Consider the following 22,882-nt stretch of genomic DNA (forward strand, 5'->3'; position numbering starts at 1 on the left):
TTCAAATGCTTAAAGATGACTTTCATATCCTGCTTCCCCACTCCCACTCTCATTACCAACAATCACCAGCCTACTTTCATTCATACTAAGTATTTTAAGGTTTTTGAATGATCCTTTAATGTCATTATTTCTATTCTTTTTGCCATAGAAATTGCCTTTTTCTGGTTGCCCTCCAAATTACACAGTGTTACATTGAAGTAGATCTAAGACAGGAACAGAGAAAAGAATTAGGTCCTCTCTCCATACACCATGTCTTCCTTAACATAACCTATGATACTTTTAATTAGGGGAAGGAGATAGAGGTTTTGGCTGCATGTGATACTGTTGACTTATATTAAACTCCCTCCAATAAAATTCAGGATCCTTTTCAATATGTTCTACTGATACCATTAGTTGCTTAATGTTTGTTAAAATCTATACTATACTATATAAGATACTAAAAACATTTTCCTTGCCTGATGGTTTATATTTTAAAGTAATAAAGTATATGATCTGTATTGCTAGTCCTAGTCTAGTCTCTCTCCTGAGCTACAGTCTCAGATAACCAAAAACCTTTTGGAGATTTCAAACTCAATGTCCCAAAGAGATCTTAAAAATTATATATTCAAAATAGAACCCATATTCTACTTTCCCCCACCAAACTTACCCTTTCCAAATTACTCTGTTACTATCAAGGGTCCTCTCCTCCTCTCATTCATTAAGGCTTGAAATTTCAGTGTCATCCATCCTCTACTAAGAATGCATCTCAATCATATTCTATCAGTTTTTTTAATCTTGTCATTTATATCATTATGTCTCAAATATCATTTTCCTCTATTCATATAACTACCACCCTATATTAGGGTCATATTGCTTTTCATCAGTCCCAAATGTCTTCTCATTCCAATCTTCAATTCAGTTGATAAAATTTTTTTTTAAGGCATAGTTCTATTCTCATCATCAACTTATTCAATAAACTCCAGTGGTAACACATGATTTCTAGGATCATTGGGTATTTGAAGCTCCTCATAACTTGATCACTTCTTATCTTCCCATTCCTTTTACACTTTAATATCCTTCACCTACTCTACAATCCATATACAAAAGCCTCACTGTTCCTCACATATGACTTTCTATGGCTCTGTCTCTGTGCTTTTGGCCTCGTTTCCATACCCTAGCAAACTATCTAAGCAGACAGGCTAAACCAGGCTGACAGCAACTGACAGCCCATAAACAATAAAGTGAGTTTGGGAGTTGTCTACCCCAAATACGCAATCCAATGAAATGAACAAATGAGAACAATTTGTTCCAATAATCATGAAGGTGGCTGAAGCAAATACAGTGTACCACTTAGAGACTGATCACACATTAAAGATGCCCAGGCCATTCATTACCTCAAGAGGGGCCGTTGACAGTTAGCCTGACTTTGGTCTTACACTGGTCTTCAGTGACTAGAAGAGAGAGTGAGACTGAGAGTTTGTACAATTTTGCCTCACTTAAATCCGATTCATGTAGGAGTCAAGATATAACCCTGTGATGTCCTTGGTCTTCTTCAAAAATAAAAGATAAAAAATAATTCCATGTCCAGAAAATTATCATTCCTCATCACTATTTCTAAGCATCCCTAACTTCCTCCAAGACACAGCTCAGATTCTATCTTTTGCAGAAGACTACTTCTTGACCTACCTTCTTTTGCCTTTGCCTCTCAGATGACCTTCCATTCACTAGGTAGATAGATATATCTATGTTTTATCTATCTATGTTTTATCTATCTATCTATATATATATATATGTGTGTGTGTGTATTATGTGTACCTAATTAATTAAATGTTATTTCATGATTAGTGTATAATAATCTCCTTGATGGAAAGGACTACTCTCTTCCTTTGGATCACTTAAGACAGTGGCTGCAATATAATAATTATTTAATATATGCTTCATCTACTTCTTCTTTATTAACTATATATTGGTATATTTACCTATATTTCAAATATATGTCATCATTGCTAATAGTAATGTAATCCCCTTTGTATCTTAATCTATAGGCTTTGGGAATAGTTGAGTACAAATATGTGTCAACCAGTTAAAAAATTAACAATGAATTTTTCAAAGTTTATCTCAGACACAGTCAATGTCTGACTACACTCAAACTTTTCAGCTTGGCATCTTGGCAATACTTGCCCATTCCTGTGTTTCACTGCCACCATAAAGAAGCATCACCATAGGAATTTAGTGACAGGTAAAATATTTACTATGCAAACTTGCATTTATCATTTTTACTGTAAGAAATTTGGTTTTCACTTCCTTTCAAAAATTTCTTTTGATATAATTTTAGGGTTTAGTAAAACAAAGGCTCTTGCAAGATAATGATGGCAGGCAAGAACCCTGATCCTACTTACCTGTTTTGATTAAACTGCACAAATTATCAAAACTTCCTTTGAAAGTGACTTTCAAGGAGTATCTTGAATAGAATAGAACCATTGACTGAAATTTTATTCTTTATTTGTAATATCAACAGCCTGCATGAATTTTATGAATGGCTAGATCAAATTTTAGCAAAGCTATGTGAGTGAGCAGTCTTTTCATCTCAATATCAAGAAAATGATGTCATGACATGCATATAATTGGGATTAAAATAATGGGGTGGTTTGACAAAAATACCATTCTTACTTTCTCTTCCAGAGAGATCTTAAGGGGGGGGGATAGCCCAAGTGGAGCCAAGATGGTGGCTTGATGAAGACCTTAAACAGACCCTAAAGTCACAGAACCCACAAAAAAGAAAGTGAGACAAATTCTCAACTCAAGTTATCATGGAGGAACTTCAGAAAATGTCTGCTTCACATGGCTATAAGAGGAGCATAGGATAGATGGGAGAACTAGAAAGCCAGTGAGAGACTCAGTCACAGCACACTCAGGCCATGGTTCAGCAGTTTAGCAATAAAGAATGCCAGAAGTGAGGGTCTCTACAAAGGTCAAAAGGCAAAGTTCAACACCGAACCATATGCATGGTAGGCAAGATTGGAGTGGGCTACCCTAATACAGGGAAGAAACCATGAGCACCTAAGACAACAGAATGGAAAATCAGGGATCAAACCTCCACCCTCAGAATAAAAAACTTGGGATTAGTAGGAGAGCTCAAACGTCAAAATAAGCAAAAAAAAAAAATACTAACCATAAATAATTACTATTCTGATAGGGATGATGTAAATGCCATCTTGGATGAGGAAAGTAATCACAAAAAGTCTATGTGAAACCTCAAAGGGGTTTATGAATTGGTCTTAAACACAAAAAGAACTTTTGAAAGAGTTCAAAAGGATTTTAAAAACCGAAGTATAGAAGAAAAATGGAGAAAAGAAATGAAAGCAGAATTGTGAAAAAATGACTGAAGAAAACAATACCTTTAAAAGCAAAATTGACCAAAGTAAAAATAACAGAAGCTAACTGAAGAAAATAGAACACTAAAAAATAGAATTGAACAAATAGAAACAATAGAATTGACAAAACTACAAGATTCCATCAAGCAAACTAAAAAGCTGAAAAAAAATTGAAGAAAACATAAAATACCTTTTATGGAAAACAAAAGACCTAGAAAATAGATCCAAGAGATACAATCTATGAATCCTTGGACTACTAGAAAGCCTAGATCAATAAAAGAACCTAGAAAATATCATGCAGGAAATTATTGGGGAAAAACTGTCCAAATCTACTAAAACAAGACGACAATATAACCATTGAGAGTATACACAGAACCCCTTCAGAAAGAGACCCCAGGATAAAAACTCCAATAGCTGTTATAGTCAAATTTCAGAACTCTCAAATAAAGGAGAGAATATCACAAGTAGCAAAAAAGAAAACAATTGACCAAATGGAAAAAGAAATCAACTCCTTAAAGAGTAAAATTGACCAAATGAAAAGAAAATAACTCATCAAAACTTAAACAAATCAATTGGAAAAGGAAAACAACTCTTTTAAAAATAAAGTTGATCAACTGGAAAAGGAAACATAAAAGTTAACTGAAGAAAATAAAATTAGAATCGGACAAAAGGAAACTAAAAAAAAAGGAGACACCAAGATTCCAACAAACAAAATCAAAAGCCTGAAAAAAATGGAAAAAAATATAAAGTATCTCTTTAGAAAAATGACCAACATAGCAATTAGGAGAGATAATCTGTGTAATACTGGTGTACTGAAAACCACAATCAGAAAAAAAAGGCTGGATGATAACTTTCATGAAATTATCAAGGAAAACTTCCCTACCATCCAAGAAATAGTTCATGAAAGAATCTCTCAGTTACCCCTAGAAGAAGATCCCAAAATAAAAACTCCAAGGAATATTATAGCCAAATTTCAGAATTCAGCAAGCAACCATAAAAAAGCAATTTAAATACTAGGGAGTCACATTGAAGATTACATAGGATTTATCAGCTTCAACATTAAGGGATTGTAGGGCCTAGAATATGATATTCTGGGAGACAAAGGATTTTGGATTACAACAAGAATCAACTATCCTACAAAATTCAGTATATTTTTTTCAGAGGGAAAAGATGGATTTTCAACAAAATAGAGAACTTTCAAACTTACCTGATTAAAAGACCAGAACTGAACAGAAAATTGGATATTTGAATACAAAACTCAAGTGATGAAAAAAAAAAGTAAGTTAACAGAAAGGAGGGGAGAATTTTAGTAAATAATATTAAACTGTTTACATCCCTACACAGGAAGACAATACTTATAACTCTTGAGAATTGTATCTCTCTCTTAGGGCAGTTAAAAAGAGCATACTTAAACAGAGTGTATGGGTTTAAATTGACCATGAAGGGATAATATTTTAACTGATACTTTAGTTCATGAAGGTTTTATTTCTATTGAGACAAGTAGGAAATGTACTTGGAAAGAGGTGTGGGTATAAATTGATTATAATTTGATTATACTTATGGCTCTTGAGAATTGAATTTTTAATGGGACAGTTGAAGGAAGCGTACTTGTACAGAGGATGTGGAGATGAAGTGATTATGATGTGATGATGCTTATATATGAATCAATCAACATTTGAGAATTATACTTTTTCAGGACAGATAATAGAAGTGTAATTTGACATATAGGTATAAAACAATTGAGACATGAAAAAAGAATTATACTGATAGAAGATAAAGACATTAGAAGATAAATAGGAGATAAATACCACATGAAGAGGCAGAAAGGATCTATTATTATTATAGAGGGAAAGAAGGAATGGTGTAAGTACTGAGAAACTCTTATTTTCAAAAGATTTAACTGAAAGAAGCAATAGCATTCATTCTCAGTTGGTTTTAGAAATTTATCCCACCCTACAGGAAATAGGGGGAGAGAGAGAGAGGAGGATAAAGAAAAAGGAAAGAGGGATTGATAAAAGAGAGCAGTGGGGGGAGTAAAAGCAAAGGTAAAATACTTTGTCTCCTGAGGAGGATTATGTGTCCTTGGAGAGTACTTAAAAGGGGGCAAGATTAAAAAATGATTGTAATTTGATGTAATTTGAGACAATACTGCTTATCAAGCAATCAATAATCAAATTGTGATTGATGTTACCTGATAATAGTACCTGAGCAATAACACTGGGTGAAGAAGCACAAATATTTATAATTTTAGAGGGAAGAGTGAGTAAATTCTACCAGATAGATTTGGCCCAGCAAGGGAATAAGATACATTCCCACTTGGGTTTAAAATCTATTCTAATCTACAGGGAAGGAGGGGACTGGGAAAAGGGAAGAAGGGACTGATAAAAGGAAATGCAAAGGTATAAGTGAAAATAAACTGAAAGTTAAATTTTAAAAGGAGAAAGGGAGTAAAGCTTCGGTGAGAATTAATACAAGGAAAGGAAAGAGAAAAAATATAAATGGAAGAGGTCTTGGAGGGAAATACATAATTAGTAATCTTAACTATAAATGTGAATGGGATGAACTGTACCTTAAAACTGAAGAGGATAACAGAATGGAGTCGCAACCAGAATCCAACAATATGTTGTTTACAAGAAACACATTTGAAGCAGAGAAATACACACAGTAAAAGTAAAAGGATAGAGCAACATATATTATACCTCAGCTAAACTAAAATGTCTGAGGTTGTGATCCTACTCTCAGATAAAGTAAAAGCAAAAATTGATCTCATTAAAAGGGTATAGGAAAGGAAACTACATATTCTTAAAAGGCACCATTGGTAATGAAGCTGTTTCATTACTAAATATGTATGTACCTAGTGGTATAGAATTCAAATTCCGGGGCAGCTGGGTGGCGTAGTGGATAAAGCACTGGCCTTGGAGTCAGGAGTACCTGAGTTCAAACCAGTCTCAGACACTTAATAATTAACTAGCTGTGTGGCTTTGGGCAAGCCACTTAACCCCGTTTGCCTTGCAAAAACCTAAAAAAAAAATTCAAATTCCTAGAGGAAAAGATGACTGAATTACAAAGAGACATAGACAGCAAAACTTTAATAATGGGGGACTTCAATCTCCCTTTCTAAAAACTAGATAAATGTAACCACAAAATAAACAAGAAGGAAGCTAAGAAGGTGAATGAAATATTAGAAAACTTACATATGATAGACCTCAGGAGAAACCTTAATGGAGATAGAAAAGAAAATACCTTTTTCTCAGAAGTACATGGCACCTATAACAAAATTGACAATGCACTAGGGCACAAAAACCTTATAATCAAATGCAGAAAGGCAGAAGTAATAAATACATACTTCTCAGCTCATGATGCAATAAAAATTACATGTATTAAAAGGTCATGAAAAATAAGTGCCAAACTAATTGGAAACTAAATAATTTAATCTTAAATAATGGGTGGATCAATCTGCAAATAATAGAAATAATCAATAATTATATCCAAGAAAATTATATTAATGAAACATCATACCAAAATTTATGTGATGCAGCAAAGACAGTTTAGAGTTTATATCTCTAAATGTCCATATGAATAAAATAGAGAAAGAGGAGATCAATGAATTGGACATGCAACTAAAAAGTTAGAAAAAGAAGGAATTTTAAAATCCTCAATTAAATACCAAATTAGAAATTCTGAAAATCATGGGAGAGATTTAAAAAATTGAAAGCAAGAAAACCATTGATCACGTAGCTAAAACTAAGAGTTGGTTTTATGAAATAGCCAATAAAATTAACCAAACTTTTTGGTTAATCAATTTTTTTATTAATCTGATTTAAAAAAAGAGAAAGAAGATAATCAAATTAACTATCAAAAGCAAAAAGGTGAACTAACCACAATGAAGAGGAAATTAAAGAGATAATTTGGAGTTACTTTGCCAAACTTTATGCCAATAAATTTGATAACCTGGGTGACATGGATGAATTTTTATAAAAATACAAACTGCCCAGATTAACAGAAGAGGAAGTAAAATACTTAAATAATCCCATTCCAGAAAAAAGAAATTGAAGAATCCATCAATAAACTCGTTAGAAAAAAGTCCCTAGGTCCAGATGGATTTACAAGTGAATTCTCCCAAACATTTAAGGAACCAATTAATTCCTTTTCTACATAAACTATTTTAAAAAAATAGAAGTAGTTGTGCTAAATTCCATTTATGGCACCAATATGGTGTTGATACCTAAACCAGGAAGAACCAAACCAAAAAGGAAATTATAGACTAATCTCCTTAATGAACATTGATGTAAAAATCTCAAATAAAATTTTAGCAATGAGACTACAGCAAATCATTACTACCATGATCAGGTAGGAGTTATATCAAGTAGACAGGGATGGTTCAATATTAGGAAAATACTCAACATAATTGAACAAATCAACAGCAAAACCAACAGAAATCATATGATTATCTCAATAGATGCTTAAAAAGCCTTGATAAAATACAACATCCATTCCTGTTAAAAACAGTAGAAAGTTTAGGAATAAATGGAGTTTTCTTTAAAATAATAAATAGTATCTATCTAAAACTATCAACAAATATTATATGTAATGAGAATAAACTCAGAGTATTTCCAATAAAATCAGGGGGTGAAACAAGGATGCCCATTCTTTTTCTAACTTTTTTAGTTGCATGTCCAATTCATTGATGTCCTATTCAATAAAGTATTAGAAATGCCAGGTGTAGCAATTAGAAAAGAAAAAGAAATTGAAGGAATCAGAATTGGCAATGAGGAAGCAAAGCTTTCACTCCTTGCAGATGATATTCATGGTATACTTACAGAACTTCAGAAATCATCCAAAAAAACTCCTTGAAACAATTATCAAATTCAACAAAGTAGCATTTCTATATATTAAGAACAAAGTCAAAGAACAAGAGATAGAAAGAGAAATTCCACTTAAAGTAACTATAGACAACATTACATACTTGGGAATCTATCTCCCAAGACAAATCCAGAAACTATAAGAACACAATTATAAAGTACATCTCATTCAAATAAAGTCAGATCTAAATACTTGGGAAAATGTCAAATCCTCATGGTTAGGTTGAGCTAATAAAATAAAAATGACAATTCTACCCAATTTAAATTACTTATTCAGTGCCATACCAACCAAACTATCAAATAACTATTTTACCAAGCTAGGAAAAAATAGTAACAAAAATCATCTGGAGCAAGAAAAGTCAAGAACAGCAAGAGAACTGATGAAAAAAAAGTTAAGGAAAGTGGCCAGCTCTACCAGATATAAAACTATACTATAAAGCATCAGTTATCAGCCTGGTACTGGCTAAGAAATAGAATAATGGATCAATGGATTAGGATACATTAAAAAGAAACTTAAGTAAATGGCTACAGAAATCCACTGTTTGACAGATCCAAAGACATCAACTTCTTCAATAAGAACTTGCTATTTGACAAAAATTGTTGGGAAAACTGGAAAATAGTATGGCAAAAATTGGGCACAGATCCACATCCCACAGTTCCACACTTACCAGGAAACAAATCTTCACCAGTCAGGAAAAACTAACCTAAGCTGTCTCATAACAGTCAATTTATTCAGCTCTACAATCTCTCATAGCAGTCATTTTATTCAGCTCTACAACCACACTTCCTCCAGAACCCAAAGATTTTGGCTTTCAAAGTCTTGCAAAATTGTAGTTAACATACCTTTGACCTTCTTCATTTAATAACATCAATGCAGAAGCAAATTTTCCCCTATGTCACAAATTAATAAATCTATACAGTGTCTAAGATATATCAAATATGGTGGCACAGTGGATGGAGCACTGGAGGAGATGTGTTCAAATCATTTCCCAAGTATTCACTAGCAAATCAGTCAAGTCACTTAACTGTTATCTCCCTCAATTTAGTCATGTATAAAATGAGCAAAGTAAAAACTTCTACCTGAACTAGAGTGAATGAATGGAGCTAGTATGAATGGAAGGAGATTGTGAAGGTCTGTAGATACTAAGGGGTTTTGATTTTTTTTCCTTAGATTAAAAGGGAAACACTTGAAGGATTTCAAAATTAGTAGTGACATAGTATGATATATGATTAAGGTTTTAATGTGACTGCTGAATGAAGGATAAGTTGCAAAGGGCAAAGAAAATAAAAATGGTCACTAATTTTGGAAGCTACTAAAATAGTTCAGATAGTGAAAGCCTTAAAAAAGCATTATGGAAGAGTAAATTGTGAGAAGGGAATGATAGAAAGAAAGAAGTAACATAGACTTAGAAAATCAAGACCTCACAAATATTTGTATATGGGGGGTCAGGGAGAGGGAAAAATCAAAGATAATTCTCATTTTAATTCTGTATATTACTATGAAAAGAAATTGATGCTTTTAGCAAAGAGGGGAATTTAATACAAAAGATGGTAAGTGCTATTTTGAATGTAAAATCTTTAGGTTTGAATAATTCAAATTGAAAAAAAAATCTGCATTAGCAGATCATCTTTCCCATTGTGAATTCTCTGCTCCTAAGTAAAGTTCAACTGAGTTCTATCATGTTTGTATACATAGGACTACTCCCCAGTAAGAAGTGATACAAGGACATTTTCACATTCTCTCTCTGAAGAACTTTGGTACTGATTGCCAAGACATAGGAGACTGCCCAGAATGGTATGCCTACATCAAAGAAGGCACTGTACTCAATAAGCAAAGCAGAATTGCAGTAGCTTAAAAGAAACAAGAGATGCACAAATACAGACATCCCCATTACAAATGTTCACATGCACTATTTGTGCCCAAACTTTCCCAAGCTCATATTGGTCTAATCAGCTACAGCTGGACACACTGTACCTTGACCCCAACATAGTGATGTCATTTTGGTCCTCTTTAAGAATGAAGGAAAACAACCAAACTAACCATCAGCAATAATTCACAGAATTTATTCCTACTTTTATAATTTACCTTTTCCATCAAGTAGTCTTGTCTTTTCTATTTTGTTCCTTTAAGATATTTCTGAAGATGAAATAAAATACACATTATTATCACTGCCCCAGAATAGTTTCCTAATAAATAATTTCTGATTGAGGGATATTTATAGGAAATAAAAAGAAAAATGATGAAGTGGTAAGATCTCATCCTTATTCCTTGACTTTTACCTCTAATTCATACATGGAGCAGTGTGATATAATCTTAGACTTGAAGTAAGGAACATGAATCCAATTCTCATTTCAGATGTTTTCCAGCTATGTAACCTTGGACAAATTATTTAACATTCTGACTTTCAATTTTCTGATCTACAAAATAAGAAATTTAACTCAATGATAACTAAGGTTCCTTCTGACTCTAAATCTATGATCCTAAAATTCCAATGCACTGAATTCATCTTTGCTCCCAAGGTTCTTTTTAATATCCTTAATTCAACTTAGTACCAAAATGAAAAATTTCTATGTTGTCAGTTTTTTTCTGCCTACTATAATCAATTGATTTATAGTATAGACCTTGGGGAAGAAGGAGAGAGAAATAAGTTGCTTTTGGTGCTTGTCTTTTTATTTAGTTCTAAAATTGTAACTTTATTGTTATGGGGAATTCCTTGTTAGGAAACTATTTCTTCCAATGAAGACCAGCAAATGCTTTGCAACTTGGTGGAATTTGAGTACACTTTGAATTAGCATTCATGGACCACTGCTGCATTCATAAGGCTTTGGGCTGTAGTGGTGGTAGTGGCACTGGTGAAGATGATGATGATAATCAATAGTATTTTTACAGCACCTATTATATGCTAGGAAATTTTCTAGTACCTTAAGAATATTATCACCTTTGAGCCTCATAACCACATCCTAAGAATGTTGTGATTTTATATATTAATCTATATTTTATTCTATTATTATAAATTTTATAAGTGAAGTACTTGCTCAAAGTCACACAGCTAATAAGTATCTAAGGCTGGATTTGAACTCATCTCCCTGATTCCAGGCCCAGAGTTCTAGCCATGGTGCCTCTTAGCTACCAAGGAACAGAATATTTTACTGCTCCCCTCTCCATTAAGACAACTCAGGCACATAGTTTGAACTGAATTTGGTCAGAATCTGTTCCCTCATACTCATTGAGCTCCCCACCCCATGTCTCCAGGATGATTTACTTATATCTCAGATTATGGCTCATATGTCTAAGGTTTCCCCAAAATGGGAATAATAAAAAGTGCTTGATGTATACTATAAATAAGATATGGAACAGATAAATTGTTCCTATATACAAAAGGAATACTAAGCATAAAAAGAATCACAAAATCATATTAATAGATCAAGACTAACATAATTACTGTTACAATCTGCTGAGGAACTGATACTTAAATATTGAAAAGATATAAAGCAGTTTGTGGGGTTGCTGATTAGACATTTTATATTTCTTCTCAGCCATGCATTACCATTTCACTCTGAGTCTGAATTCCCTCTGAAGTTCATGCACAGTTGTTTTCACACTCAAATGCTCCTGTTTCTTCTGCAACTAACTTCTGCTCCAACTGTTGCTATCTTGTTGGCAGGCTCCAGACTTTTTGAACTCATAAGGTCATTTCTTAGTCTGGATACATTCATCTAAAAGCTTTCGCTCAGTCACCTACTATGGAAAGGAAGCACAAAAAAGGTACCCTAAATCCAGAAAGGCTCAATCTTACCTAGGTAGGACATGTGCATTAGTTGAAATATGCTTGAGATTGCACAAAGGTCATGGAAGAGAATGGAGCCAGCTTCCCTGGGACACAGTTCAAAAGCAAACATGCATTTTACAGCCAGAAAGGAAAAGAGAAGGAGGAAACATTACCCATTTTTAATCCACTGATTCATCAGTTCTTCTGACCTTTGTAGACAATAAGGTAACTCTATCTTTATAGTACAGAAATCAAACATGTGTCCCCCAATATTTCCAAGTGCTGCCAGGACAAAAGTAAAATATAATTGGAAATATTTAACAAAATAAATGAAAATGTATTAAGACATTTTAAAACTAACCAAATGTACAGTCTCCATGTCTATTTGAGTTTGACACTACTGTCTTACAGTAGTAAGTATAAGACTCAATGATGAGTCAGACATGGACAGAAGCAAGTCTCCCAAAACTTCCATACAGTTGCTTGGGACCAAAAGTAATGACCCTGCCTGATCATGTACAGTTGGGAAGAGGAACGCGAAGATACCCCTCCCCCAATACATGATGGTGTTAGATTCGATATAGCCTTCAGGCTATTCAGACCTAGATCCAGAAGGAAAAGAACAAATATTAGCCAGGCAAGTTATGAAGAGAAATATAATGCCTACCATACATACAGAGGAGCTTATAGCTTATGCCAAATATATTTATGTTAGGTTGATAATTACTCTAGCTAATGTTGAAACTAACTATATTCCCTTCATTTTAACATAAGAAATAAAGATATCAACAGCAGCAACCACAAAGGTTAACATTAGTCTGAGTCTTCTATCCTCCTAGGGGCTGAAAGAATCACCAAAGGGTCAATGCTCTTCTCTCTCTTCCTCCCTCTGTCACAAAGGAGAAGCCCTTATTTGGGCAAGCAATGAAAGAAACTACTCCTAAAATCTAATAGAATAGAATGGAGAATTAAAGGAAATATCAATTCAGTTATGCTTGATTAATAGAGTAAATTGAGTACAAATTTTGATTCCAGTTTTTTCCAGCTCATGGCCCTGGTTTAAAGAATGAAAAGGCTATTTTAAAAAATATAAGAAAGACCCTGGATCCTTATAATGAAGGGAGAAAAAGCTGTTTTTATGTCTTTGTTTATTTTTCACTTATGCTTATATGCATCACTCTTACAACTTCACTTTAGATTGCAAGCTCCTGAGGGCAGAGTCTGGGCTATACAATTCTGTGTGGAAACACAAAACAGACAGTCTGTTTCTGTGGTGCTACATAACCAAGAGACTATGGGGAAGGAGAGAAAGGAAAAAAGGTGGAAGATACATAGAGCTAAAAACAAAGATCTTACAGTTTAGTTTTTTTTTAGACACAACCACACCTCATCTGCAAATATAGAGGCTTAGAAAATACAATCACATAAAACTAAACTCAGGTAATCAGCCCCCCCAAAATATTGTCCCTGATAAGATAATAAGCATATTTCAGCAACTTTTCAATTATATTGACAGCGTTTAACTTTGTGCATCTACCACTGCTAGAATTTTGATTTTATTATTTACTTTTAGAACTGCAACAGGGAGTTTTATTTTTTTCCTTCTTTCTATTGACAGGTACATATTCAGCTACAAGAGCATATGACTTCTCCTGCTTTCTAACTTGGAATCCACTGAAGTCTAACCCTTGGAATTGAGGTTGAAAATACAGATTGATTCTCAGATTTAATTCAAGATACATTGCATGTGTGTTCATGCTCCCCCTCCTCTCCCCTCCCCTCCCCTCCTCTTCCCTTTCCTTCCCTTCCCTTCTTCTCTTCTCTTCTCTTCTCTTCTCTTCTCTTCTCTTCTCTTCTCTTCTCTTCTCTTCTCTTCTCTTCTCTTCTCTTCTCTTCTCTTCTCTTCTCTTCTCTTCTCTTCTCTTCTCTTCTCTTCTCTTCTCTCTCCATTACTCCCTCCACTTATCTCTGTCTATATTTTTTAATACATTTTCAGGGTGGCACAATGGAAAGATCGCTAGATTAGAGAGATCCTAGGCTTGAAGCCCTCATGTATAAGTCACTTCTGTGAGACCTTGAGCAAATCACTGAATCTCTCTGGCCCTGAGCATATATATATCTGTTAAAAATAAGGGGCTGGACACCTCCTGAGGTCTCTTCAAATTCTACATCTATAATTCTATGGTCTGATATAATTAAATCATAAATTTTAACACTGAGCCTCTTGCTTTCCTGGATGAGTTGGGAACTACATCATTGCAAAAAAATAACCAGTCATACATGCTTATGTCCTGTGGCTTGCTTGCTTGGTGGTCCTTCTTGGGCATTTAAGTTATAAAATCATATAAAATTCAAAAGGCCTTTGTAAACCTTCTAGTAGAAACTTCTCACTTTACAGTATGAGGAAACTGAGGTAAAGACAAGTGAAGTGGCTTGCCCAGGCCAAAGTTAGAATTTGAACCTAGTCCTTTAATCTCCAAACTCAGTACTTTTTCCACTACCCCAAGTTGCCTCCTCGATGTGCTTTATATGAATTCTAAATTTTACCAAGATTTAATAAGCAACAAATAATAATTGCTGGTAGTTTTCCCTTTGATCTAGATTCTTTCTCAATACTAAAGAGAAATGACAGCATTTGTCAGAGGGTGACATTAGTTTAAGGTGAAATTTTATTTTAGACTAATAAAGGAAGAAAAATAAAAATAGATTTCTTAAATTTCAGTTCTACTTGATGACTCATATTGATAAATTAATGGATAGAACAAATACTGCATCTCTACATCTAAAATATCTTTTTTTCATTTGTCTTATATTCATCAAGGTAAGACAATTTTAACAAATAAAAACATTTTAAGATACATAAACTTCCTGGCACACATTTTCAGCTTTGTTGGGCTTCCTGATAAATTATCTTGGGAATCTTTTCTTTTCTCCTTAACAATTCAGGATGTCTCTGGTGACATGGCTCATGTCAGTGTGATGGTTGAGAAAAATACATTCATTTGCAGTTGCTACAAGACTGTAACAATAGTGATGATAATTTAGTGGTAAAAGAGACAGAGGCTGTGAGGACTAGATTAGATGATATTTTCATGAAATGTTAGCCTTTAGAGCCAGATCCCTAGGTTTCTGTGCAATTATAGCAATCAGACTGTTACACACAGAACAATGTGTCTATCACCTCTTACATAACAATTACTGGTGACCAGCACAATTCACAGGAGACATGAAGTTGATGCATACTCTATTCTGTTATTGTTTAAATTAGTCTTAACTTTAGGTTAATGCTCATCAAAGACAGTACATTTGTTGACTTCAGTTCTCCCCATGCTGCTAGCATTTAAAAAGATGTTTCCTTCAAAAGTTGTTGTTAGCATAAGATTGTTTGCAGCTGAATTCTGGTCCTCTTTACTTATATTTTCATTACTTTCCTGTTACCCCATGCCAGATTTGCCAATCAATTTTACTTCTCTGGTTGAATTTGAGGATCAAAGATAAAGCATATTGCTTCCTTTGGAGAGCAAAGTCTCCTGAGACAGCAGCTGCAGTGAGATTTCCCCATAAACCAGTAATGGACTCTTAAAGAAACCACTGAGGCAAAATGTCCTGTCCTCAAAGTAGGTTTCTCTAGAATTTCAAAGTAGAGTCTTTGTGTGTGTATTTCCTGATGTAATCCTCTGTGGTGCTGATCATAGAACCCCACTTCTCGTTACTGCAGCTCCTCCCTTTCATCTTCCTCCTCTAGGGGTCTCAAGGACAAAATAGAGTTACCCATTTTCCACTATGAAACTTTCCTAGGGTAATAGATGTTAATAGGATAAGAAAGGCAGAAGCAGGGGCCTTACACCACAACTGCAGAAAAGACCTGCCTAAGATTGCAGGGGGCAGGGCCGGGGGCGGGGGGGAGACAGGGTAAGAGCTTTGTTCCCAAGTATATCTCTGAATGCCAAACTGCAGCCTGGAATTTTTACAGCTGAGTTTTAAACTTCTGACAATGAGCATTTATAATGGAAATGCTGCCAGACCTTTAACTATAGCGACGCCACTATAATATTTATAAGTACCTTATACTCTTTCCAAACACATGTGCTCATTACTTATGTCTCCGCTTCTGCCTCTCTTCTGGGGAACCTTTCTGTATAAACAAAACAGATTGGCTTACTTATACTCCCAAATTCTAACTGCTCTACATCTCAATCTGTTATGGGAAAGCCAATCCAAGGTGGCTAGGAAACGAAGACTCTTCCATAGAATTTTTATAAAGTAATGATTTTTTATAATATACAAACTTTCTTTTCTTTTATTCTCTTTTTTGATATTAACATACCCAACTCTTTTGTGGCATATACTTAAGGTTTTTTTTTCAATTAGATTCCTAAGGGTGTAAGACTCCCAATAGGTTTGGGGGGAACCTGTTAACCAGTGCCTGACAATTAGACCGGCTTTAAATAAACAGAGGAAAAGAAGTTCCCCATCAATGAAAGGCTACTCAGAGTGCTGACAGCTTATCTGGTCCAACATAAGCAGGTTTCTGGGGAAACTGATTGCTTAATAGTGATGGGGAATGACAAGGATTTCCTAACTCTTCCATACAAACCTCAAAGCAATTTTGTGTCTGGGCACAAATTCATCTAGCAGCTAAGAGACAGCTTAGTATGGCCTGCAGGTGAGAAGGAAACAAACAAAATGAAACAATCCTTTTCTAGGCTGCCAGTTTACAAAAGAAGCCAAATTCTCATCATGACTCAGGTCATTGGCACTGCCACCGAATAAAGATGGAATTTAGAAAGTTATAGGAATATATTCATCATATCCAAGGTACACTCATAATGCTAACATTTCCATTAAAACTCTCTTTCGTGATATCTTTTAGATCATCATCATCTCATTTTTGGTTGAAATTCCTCCTGTCTAATCCCAGTTTGGCCAACAGTTCATCAGGAAGGGAAAGTTAATCCTTTCTGGGAAGCCTCCACTTGAAGAAAATGTTAATTTTTAGAATCTAAAGTCATGTGAGGAAAAAAATAAAAAGGATAGGGTTCATCTTAAGGCTCCCTCCCACCACCAAAAAATGTTCAGGGTTGCTTCAGTCAGTGTCTATATTTTCCCAATGCTACTCAAACCCAAAGTATCAGTAGCTTGGGGAACATCAAAGAAGAGTCACCAATTGCCACATGATGGCAATTTTATTATTAAAAATATGCAATGCTGCTCAGCTGTAATGAGGAAGATAGCCTAAATTGTCAGACATGTACCTTGGAAGAGTGGTTATTTATTCGAAATTTGGAACAAGAAAAATACATTATCTACCTGTGTGATATAAAATGACTAGAAAGGGTTGTGGAAGTAGAGGATGTCAATGATGGGTGGAAGAGGAAGAACAAGGAAGCATTTGGAATTTATTCTCCTCTACTGGCAAGATTCTATGGAACCATCTTTTCCTAATCTTGAAACAAACAAACAAAACAAAACAAACTCTTTTTTTTAAATACCAATCTATGAAGGATGCCAAATTCTTGTTACTTGTTATTCAACTTTTCATTGATTAAAGATAGGATACCAGAAACCACTTGACAAATGTTTTTAACTATTTGGATAATTTAAAAGAATTATACTAGTTGATATCCTGGGGTAATCTTGAACATTTCAATAGAAAATATATCCAAAAAGTTTTCCAGTCTATTAAAATTTATATTTTTAAAAACCCAACAGCCTGTTTTACTTCTTATCATAATGATCTGTAAGTGATGATATGTGCAGAGGCAGAAAATTTATTTTAAAGAAATGTACTACAAAGTTATGGTTCATATTTTAATTTGTTAATATAAGTTTATCTTTTTCTATTTTAATTTCATCAAGAATCAGTCCAATTTATTTCCTGATATCTTAAATTTTGAATAAATTTACTTACATTTATATGTATGTTAGGAAACTAGAAAGAGAACATGTTCTAATTTCCCAAGCATTTGATGATACCTATGACCCTGTGGAGCTCTAATGAACCATTATGACACATGAAAAATCATTTTGCTTACTTTTCAAACTTGATATAATGTTACTGAATATGAAAAAAATTCATAAAATTAAGAGCATTTGTTAAAATTGAAAGACATTTCCATTTATTATTAGTCTAAAAACAACATGGGACCATAATCTAAATCTGCTTAAGAAAGAAAAAGTCTAAAAATACACCTAATTCCTTGAAGTTATTCATTTTTTCCATATCTTAAACAATATTAGTTGGTACTAAATTTGTAGCTCTTTTGACCTATTAAAATGATTCTTGATATATATATATATATATATATATATATTTTGCATGCATATATATACAAGACAATTATGAAGGGCAACTGGTGACCCAGTGGATAGAGTGCTGGCCCTGTCATCAGAAGGACCTTCACATTTACTAGTGTGACCTTGGGGAAGTCACATAACCTTGATTGCCTCACATCTATGACCATCTCATCATCCTGATTCATATCTGGCCATTGGACCCAGTTGGTCTGAAGAGAAGGTAAAATAGTGCACTTAGCACAGCACCCCTCACTCAAATCCAATTCACTAATATCATAGTTTTCTTGGAGAACAAAGGACAAACATCATCATCATCATCATCCAAGTTTGTATATGTACATATATATAGATATATATATATACACACACTATATTTTTATGTATAGTTGAATACCTATCATTAAGCTAATAATGTTTAAAATATTGAGACAATACATTCTCATATGTTTTGTCTAAATTCCTAACAAATTATTGAATATTCTCTTATTATTTCTTATTAGGTATTTTACTTATTCCATGAAAACTTTTCAGGGTTTGAAATTTGGATAGTATGGATGCTTTCTATGATTTTCTCTCCGATTGTGGTTTAACAGAAAGGACTCAGGATTTGACAGATAATTTCAAATGTTGGATCTACTATTTTAATTAGTTATGTGAACATGGGCTCACTGTATCTCTGTAAACCTCAGTTTCTTAAGGTATGATAAAAGGTCAATGGATATTTGCCTTACTTATCTTGTAGGGTTATATTTAAGCAATAAAGTACCATCTAAATGTAAGTTGCTATTAAACAATGTTGATAAGATATAACAAGGATTTCTGAATGGTCTATTAAATATACATTTAATACTGAAACTATCTCTCCTATTTTAACTTAAAGAAATTAATTACAACTTTTGTATTTCTTGTGGCAAATCTCTTCAAAGATTTTTTAATAAATGTAAAGCAACACGTTCAGTCTGTTAGATTGTTTAAGCCTTTTCATATTATATCATAATGGTAAGAGATATTGGCAGCTTTCATAGCATCCTTAAATGTCCTTTTTAAATAATTCCTTTCAGGGCAGCTAGGTAGTGCAGTGGCTAGAGCACTGGCCTTGGAGTCAGGAGGGCCTGAGTTCAAAGCCAGCCTCAGACACTTAATAATTACCTAGCTGTGTGGGCTTGGGCAAGCCACTTAACCTCCATTGCCTTGCAAAAAAACTAAAAAAAAATGAATAAACAATTATTTTCTTTGTTTGAAAGTGATATTCAGAAAGGAGCTTCTGACAGAGAATCTCCAGATATTTACATTGACCAGATTTCCTGTAATCACAATTGTCAGAAGAATATATGACTGACATAAATAGAGGGCTAGCATCCCACAATAATAAATAATAATAATGATAATAATAGCAACAACACTTTTTTCATTTTAAAGTTTGCTAAGAGTTTCCATATATGACACATTGAGCCTAAGACAACCCTGTGAAGCACGTGATATCATTAGGCACATTTTACAGCTGAGAAAACTGAGGCTAAGATAGTTCAAATGACTTGCCCAGAATCACATGACTGATAAGTGTCTGAGGGAGGATATGAATTCAGGCCGATTGATTCCAGATTCATCACTCTCTCCATTATGCTACCACCTATCTGCCTAAGGAACTGGGAACCTTAGCTTAAAGCACTGAAGAATTAGGGAATAGCAGAAGCATAAACTTCAATTTCTTGAAAGCAGGGACATGGGGAGAGGGAGCAACAGGTGAAGCAGAGCTGAGCCTCAGGTCAGATTGCCATGGGTTGAACATACAATTTACACTTGGATCAGGTATATGCACTCAACCCTTCACAATCCAAGGTGAGGCTCAGCTCTGCTTCACCTGTTACCCCCTAAACCTACATTCCTGCTAGACCCTCACATGGATGACAGATTAGATTTATTTTAATAAACTGAAATAAACATATAATCATACAAGAGTTCTACAAAGGCAGAACTGTATTTGGCTTAACATAAAGAAACATAGTCAAATAGTCCATAAATTGAGTAACTATTTCAAAAATTAAAATTGTTAAGGTTTCAGTAGAACCTGGCTGCTCTCTCTCAAGTATAATATGGAGAATATTCCTTCTTCAGGGCTTTGAACTTGATCTCTAAGGTTGTTTTTAACTCCTAAATCCTATAATTCTATTATTTTATAAGACCCCTGAGCCATGGTGAATTTATTTCATCTCTAAATTATATTTTAGACAAGACCAGCAAAAATAGGTTAATTTGGGCTCCAATTCTCATAATTACTCTTTAGTCCTTGATAAGCCCTTGAATCAACTTCATTTTCATAAAAATTCTGAAAATCAAATATATATGATGATTTTCTAGTATGTCATGGAGGATGTCTTGTACAAAGTTCAAATACCTAAAGATAGTGAATTTTTCCAAGTGAACCTGCTTGCTGACAATATTAAGTAATTGCATTGAGCTCTGGAATTCTATAAGGCTTCCTAAAGGGCCTACTCAAGAGAGAATGAACTTGCAATCCAAACAAGTAAAACCAAGCAGAAGAAAAATTCATATCATGAGCTAACTCAAAAATGCATAAAAGGAAGAAAAACATAGGACTAGATTACATTGGGGGAATTCCTCTGTACTTCCAGTAGTCCCAGGTGGTATCCTGCTACAAAAACACAACTTTTTAACCCTATATGCTGAAACTTTCAAAATGATATGATCTATAAACAAGTAACATTGAAGGCTACCTAAAGGATAATAGTATTGATAATGATTCATATATAACATGTAGTGTATTAGATAACATTAAAGTATACTAACAGAAAATGAGATGGATTACTTGTCAAGTCACAAGAATGAGAGGTGATATATAGATTACTCAAGTGTTGCATTAGTATCCATAAAATACTTAGAAAGACTAGGGTAACTTCTCAATGCAATAGTAGTGGTATAGTATACATAATGAATTAATATATGAATGATTTCCAAAGGTAATATACATAGGCCAGAGAGTCATTACAGAAACACCAAAACATAAGGATATTTTGCCAGAATATCCTTTTTTCGTTGTTCTCTTCTTTTATGTTAACTCCTGCATTTCAAAAATTGAGGAATTGAGCAGATTAGGAGAGCAAGTGGTTGGTTAATTGTGGAGATTGTGATGCAATCTGGATCTATCTCATGTCCTTTCTAATCAACTATGAGTCTAGTCTAACTTTATTCTTGCAAAAAAAACTTTATTCAGTTGTGGGAATTTGGGGGGAAAAACCTTATTGTGTTCTTTGAACCTAGCACTGTGTGGTGGAGAAACTGGACCACCACTCCCTGCTTTTTAGAGATCCTTTAATAAGTCCCTAGCTTATGGTGACCAGAAAATTAGTCAGATCCAAAGACTGATACAAGTTTTCTTAAAGTTATACATCTCAAGCAACCCTTCTGTCTTAACCGAAAATTAGTCCCATAGTGATCAGCTATTTGTTGTACTTTTGATTGTTTACAGATATTTGAGGGGAATGGGACACCTCTTTTATTGAATTCATTCTCCTCCCTCCCAACCTGGAAAGTCCCCAATCTTTTATCCACTTAGAAATCAAATTACTTAATATTGTATTGTTTACTTAATATTGTATTGTTTCCATTTAATTAATTGGCCCTATTTGATTAGTTATTTTTAATGTTTAAAAACTAGTCTCCCTGTTTTGGGGTCCAGGCCTAAACTGAGGAGGTCCAGCAAACTTTCGTTTCCTCAGTCATCTCATATTTATTTCATGCATCACACAACTACTGTAGCTGTAGTAACTGAAATAAGTAATTATATCTTCCTCCACAGTAGTAGTTCTCAGAATATACATCCACTAGTTCTTTGTAGCTCCTCAAGATTTTTTGGGGGGGGCTTTGAAGTCAAAATTATTTTCATAATAATATTAGTGTATTATTCATCTATTAAATTATTCTTCCTTTTTCCAACTACATATTGTAAGACTATATTTCCTCCATATACTTCAACCAAAACAACATATCACAACAGATTGAATGCAGAAATTTATTTGAGAATCCAGCTGTCTTCTATTAAGACAAGAAAAAGATTTGCAAAAATATGTAAATTCTTCTCACCTAGCCTGTTGTTTTGGAAAATACAATTAGTTTTATAAAGTCACATTGTTTGTGTTAACATAAAATGTTGTTATTTAAATGAATTAATAAATATTTTAAAATGTATCCTTTGCATTTTAAGAAAGCAAATATCAATAAATATAAGTCACTGTAAACAAAAGCTCTTGGGGGGCGATCCTCAATAATTTTTAAGAATTTAAAGGGGTCTTAAGACAAATGTTTAACAAAACTAATATAAAGTTTCTTCTATATTGATCTTAACATAAGAATTTCACTGCCCCCCCCCCCGAAAAAAAAACTTATGGCACATTTAGATTCTTGATCACTTTAATGTCTCAGATTTCAGGTTCATATAATACTAGATTACAATATTTGCCAACTGTGAATCTTCAGATTCTGCTAACATAGACTAGAAACTCATCATTAGCCAAGTCATCCAGGCAGAACATGGGTAGAAAATACATTAAAGACATAACTGTAGGTTGGAAATCACTCCAAA

This window comes from Macrotis lagotis, chromosome X, assembly GCF_037893015.1.
Source record: "Macrotis lagotis isolate mMagLag1 chromosome X, bilby.v1.9.chrom.fasta, whole genome shotgun sequence".
NCBI lineage: Eukaryota > Metazoa > Chordata > Mammalia > Peramelemorphia > Peramelidae > Macrotis > Macrotis lagotis.